Here is a 6,079-nt window from a genome sequence, read left to right as displayed (position 1 = left end):
GTTATGGTTTTACTCAAACAAAACGCAGGAACTATCAAAGTTATATAAAAAAACTATTAAAAAAAATTAAACCTTTACAACGTGGTTATGTGGTTTCTAGTGTGTTTATAGTTGTGGTTTATAGAAGGTTAGAAAATACTTCATTTCCCAATAAAAAAAAACACTGTTATGTTTGTTCTAATAACCAAAATAATATTATCCAAATTCAGAAGAAGTAAATTGATTTAATGTTTTTAATTTGTAGATATGAGAGATGCTCGATTTATATTTTGTAAGATCATAAATATCTCTAACGAACTCTTGCGTCACACGAACAAAATAAAGAACAGAAAATAAAAATTGATGCGTTTACTATTTGTTTTATTTGGTATTGTGTACTATGAGCTCCGGTGACTTTTGTTGGATTCATGTTAACAGCAATAAGTACTCTGGATAATAATATCCAGGATGACGGAGCACAAGCACGGATGCTTTCACAGCTCAAATAAATTGGTATTGAAATAAAAATGTATCACTAATTCCTTCCATCAGACGAAGCGATACTAGGTTAAAGCAAGGCAAATAAAATAAATCTAGTTATGACATCTTTAATGCTAAGATTTACTATTCTATACGAATTCCATTTTTGTGTTAGAAACTCTTTTTCCGATGACGAAGTTAAAATAACACAAATATGTATAAACACGATAATATAATTATTATTGATTAATGTATGCGATGTCCTGTTTCATCTGCTTGCGAGTGAAATAAATTGATCTCAAGATTTTGTAACTTTCAGAATAATCAATGACGTTCTAATCATTTCACAATGCTGATGATTTCACATTGCATTGCTGTCAATGCATACAGGAATAAAATAATTTGAACATAATGTAATAACCAAAAAGTATAATGAGCATGACATCGGCTTAGAATATATATAGGGTATGTTGGGACAAATATATGAAAAGTTTTAGACGCAGCTTGGCTTGGTTTGTGCCTTCTCATCTCTCTTTTATAGAATGTTGCGAAATATTCGTCTTTATTCTAAAAATTAAAAAAAAAAATATTTCCTACTCAAAAGTCCTAATTAATAATTATTTTCCTAAGCTCTTTATTTAAGAATATGAAAAGTATCAATGAATATAGATATTGCTGGATAGGTTTGCTGTAACAGCACGAGTGTCGACATATAGTTTTGTGGCTGTGACTTAAGGAACGATGTGTTTTAATTATATATACATATGTGACTTTTAAAAACTGCAACTAATTCTATCATACTGGCAAAACTTTATTAGTTCCACTCTACATCTATATAATGATTATAAATATATCTATACATCTATCACTACAGAACAAATTACCTTTCATTTACCTGATATTGCTAACCTTATAAAAGAATATTGCAGATTGCAAGGAACACTCCCCTTCGTTAATTACATCTCGATCTTATTAATTTATCTCATCACTTCTATAAAGCACTCTGTTCAGCTTTTTATTGTCTTCTGAATAAAACGGCAAATTTGATTGTAATGTAAGACTAATGGTTTTTCTCTTCTGCTAAAATATAGAATAAATTAAAATGAACAGTCACTTTCAAGAGTTTATAAATGGGCCAATATAAATTTAAAAAAATGTTACTTTTATTAATGACCATTTGTAGGTGATAGAGCCTAGCAGTGGTCAAGAAATTGCATCTCGAACTTGGGCTGGCTCGACTGGCTAAGTTCCACCCTCTCACAGAAGATCGGCGTGAAGTAGGCTGTAGTAGCTGCGTTTCATCCGATGAGTGAGAGAGCCGGTTGTCCTTTCCTTTCCCTCTCCCACAATCAAGGTCGGCAAGACATCCGCAACATCCCTTTTGTTGCAGATATCAATGGTCGGTGGTAACTAACTTCAATAAGTAGGCCATCTGCTCCTTGGCCACATTTGATATACAAAACGACCATCCATTTTTCTATATATTCCTCCTTAAAAAACATACATAATATAAGAATATGATTTAATTCTACTGATCAATTAAATAGATAATAATAACCTAAGTGTTCTATAAAAGTACAATAAAAATTAACAAATAGAGTAATGTATTTGGATTGTAAAAGTTGTATTGACTTGTATGACGAAATGTATTTGAAATGAATATTTCATCTCTGTCATAAGAATGCTAAGCTATGTATTAAGTGAACAGATATTAATTAATTATCATTAACAGAATTTGTTTTAACTGACGGTACCAAGCCAGCGTAGCGATCGATTGTAGAGCATGTCAACAGCTCCATTAAATGTACATGAAATTTTAATCAAAATTCATTAACATACGGTGCAGAGACAGCGAGCATTCCTCGTAACTTAAAATATTTAATATTAACATCCATCAAAAACGGGATCAAAGAGTAGACCGACAAATAAAATTAATGGCCTTCGTTACGGAGATCATGCGATCACCGTCATAGCTCGACCATATTTTTGTATTTGATACAACTTTTTTCTAATGATTTAAAAAAATATGCTTTCAAATTTTTTCTTAAATCTGAATTTTTTTTTTGTTCTACCGATATTAAAATGTATGACGAAATCGTTGCAGGCCTGTCATTGGACAGGTCTTTGATATGGGGATCGGGGGGATATAAGGAACTTTCTATGAAGACGCAACTTTACACGTGGAAGATATCGAAAATTGGTGCATTAAAACTGAAGAAAATCCAGGAGCCCGTCTCAAGCACTGTCGCTGGCCCTTTCTGATTTGTTGTACCATGACTCTGAATGTTAGGAGTTTGGAAGACTTCAAGATTCTTAAATGGAATGGACATTGCAATAACAACACATATCACCCCCACAGAGCTCAGCCCTGACAGTTATAATTTTACACATTTTTTTTAACTTACTAATTCGATAATTACAATTTATTCATATGCGATAATCAAACTGAACACATAAAAATATAAATCGAAATGTGATGAGGTTTTTAGGTGGAGACTGGGCAGCGAATTGTACTGCTTAGGGTCACATTGTCTGAAATTCTCTGCTAGTAGCGGTCGGTCAAAAATATTTCAGTTTACTTTTGGTAGATGTCACTTATAAATCTCTGTGAACACTCAAATTCAATTATGCAATGTTTAAATTAAACTATGTAAGCAAGAATTCAAGAACATAGGTTTAGGTATTTTTATGTTTAGGGTATCGAGTGACTGTTTTTATCTAACGACTGCACGCAGTGGCATCTTTAGGCCAGCGATACAAGGTAGGGAGGTGGATAGGCCTACGTTTAACAAAAGACGGCAGCAGGCTGATTTAATAAAGTATACCAATAAAAAGTATATCGATTTAAATTTTGTATTCCTACATATAGATAACAATGAATAGATTAAAACAGTCGCTAGTATGTATTTTCATGTGTATATAAATCGAACTAACAATAAATTACCAGTGAACCAGAATAACGCAGTAAAAAAAGCGATAAATTTTCAGAAGCGTCGAAAACCTTACAACCTAATCTAAAACTTTAAATGCAGTTTATTTATAACTTAGTTAATTAGAAAACATGTAATCCGTACTTGTTAATCTGTTTATACGAATTTTAAGAATGTAAACATCTTTCTCTTTACCAATTTCATGATGCTTGTGAAATTATCTGTATGTTGACAAAATTATGAAATCTTTAAAAAAAAAATCTATAAGTTCCCTGTCAAACTCTCTTTGTACCCATTTCAACATAATTTCCTAAATATTTATTTTCTAAAATATGTTAGTGATATTGTTGAAGGCGCATTCAAATCCATCTAAGTCACATCCGATGTGAACGGTTCGACGCTTTTATAAAGGGCATTTGTTTCCGTTAGGAAACGGATTTGGCCCGAGGATGGCTTTTAGAATTCCGTTAAACGTTTCAGTATTTAGATGGAAGGATTTTTCGCAATTAAACAAAAAAACAAAACTGCATTTAAAAAAAAATATATTTATTTACAAATAAATGAAACGAAAAATATGATGTTGTCATCAATTTCCTCAAATTTCAAATCGTTGTTTAATTATATTGCAGTTTCCAAATAGCTTAAGTATAAATAATATATATTTATGTAATCTTTCTATAATTACGTCACTGGATTATCATTAAAATTATATTATGTATTAAGTTGAATACTTAGAATCCACGCGTGATATAGTGTATACTAAAAGCACTTTACTGATTTTTATAAATTAACAATGCAAACATTACATACTCCACTCACCTAATGGCTAACTTAGTAAGAATAATACAATGAACCGTCGGTTTTGTTTAGGAATAAAACATCTTTTAGTAAAAAATCACAAAAGTTTAAAATTAATACAAAGTTTTCTGCATAAATCTTTATAAATAAAAACGCGAGCAAAACTAGGGATATACTAATAATAACGTACATATATGTATACATATGTCAGATTTATTACCGCTTGATCTATTTTAAAACAGTGACGTCAGCATTACTGAGGTCACCAACGCCTTAGTTCTTGATTGTAGTCAGGCTCTCCGGCTTTTTAACGTAACTTCGTAGACGGTTTGATGAATCCCTTATTTCTAAGAGCTTCGCTGCTCCGGCTCGAGAAAGACTTCTTTAATCTGTACCTTCGTCTCTATTTATACCAACCAACACTCGTTGTTGTGACTGCAGTTGCACAGGTGGCTATGCAGGTGACACCTGATAATTTTTACCATCCAAAATTATTGATTACGTAAAGGAAAGTTATTCGCTCCGATATATATTATATTTGTCAATCAGCGTAGGCCACTGCTGATCCAGGAAAACGCTAGACCTCACACAGCACAACAGACGGTTACCAAATTTGGTTAACTTTTTTGCAAGGGAAAAATTTCAACTCCGATGGGACAGTCCCAGGCGACATCGAGATTTTATTGATACCCGGCCGAATGGTTTTTTTTTAGAAAAGTAAGTAAAGGGATCAATGAACTACCTATGAGATGGTGAAAGTGTAGAGATAGCAATGAAACAGACTTTGATATAATAAATATATTTTATCTTGAAAAAATGGACTTTAGATTTATATTTAAATCACTTTTAAGACAAACTGTTAACGTTGTCTTGGTGTCGGTGTTCCTTTAATTTGCGCTAACTTTTAATATATGGAATTGATTATAATAAAATGCAACAATTTTTAATACAACCATGTTGATCTAGTACTATCTGTTGTTATATAATGTTACCTTGTTGGTTTTGTACAAAGTATTGACTCAAAAACATGGAATACCGAATGTAAGCAAATAAATTTACAAAAAACAATATAAGGAGATATTTTAGAAACGATTTTATCGGAATCAATTAATATTCTAGAGAACCTGATCCCTTTCAATTTATTTATTCAGTTTTGTGTTTATTAAATGTTATTGGGTATAAAGAATAATTTGTTTTATTTTTATTACAGTATCATAGTAAGTTCTACATAATATTCGCTGTGAATTCGTTTCTTTACTATAATTTGCTTAAAACGTTTATTGCCTAAAAAAATTAAATCATAACAAATAGGGTTTACCTCTTTAGGTTTTAAACGAAATATTTAAAAATGTCTTTTAATAGTAATAATTATTAAGTAATAAGTAGTTTTTATCTTCATAGAAGTGTGGAACGCTAGAACTGTTAATACCTTAAAGATTTATTGTATGAATCGCAATATCGTTTGTACCTACATATCTTTCGTCTACCTATTGATATAGCTTTTTGTATAAATAAAAAACATATCACTCTTAAGTGTTCCACTTCTAAATAACTCAAACGGACGGTAAAATAAAGCGCCTCCTCAAATCACTAGTATTATAGGAGACTTATCGGAGGAAGCAAGTAACACTGGTGGATCACTGAATCTTTTTCTTTACACTTTTTAGTAGAAAATATTTATAAGTTATTCTCATCACCCTGACTTCCATCATTCCATATTTGCTGGTAATAGTTCCACGTTATTATCTTTGGAATAGTTTTCAAAGGAAGTGATATCATAGTTTATAGATGTTTGTTTTTGATATACCGTGTTAAAGGAATATTTGAATACCAACGAACGTCTTATGTCTGTAATAATGCACATTTGATAGTCAATAACATTAAACAAAAGA

The sequence above is a fragment of the Danaus plexippus genome, chromosome 11, assembly GCF_018135715.1.
Source record: "Danaus plexippus chromosome 11, MEX_DaPlex, whole genome shotgun sequence".
Lineage (NCBI taxonomy): Eukaryota > Metazoa > Arthropoda > Insecta > Lepidoptera > Nymphalidae > Danaus > Danaus plexippus.
This window is presented reverse-complemented; position numbering follows the sequence as displayed.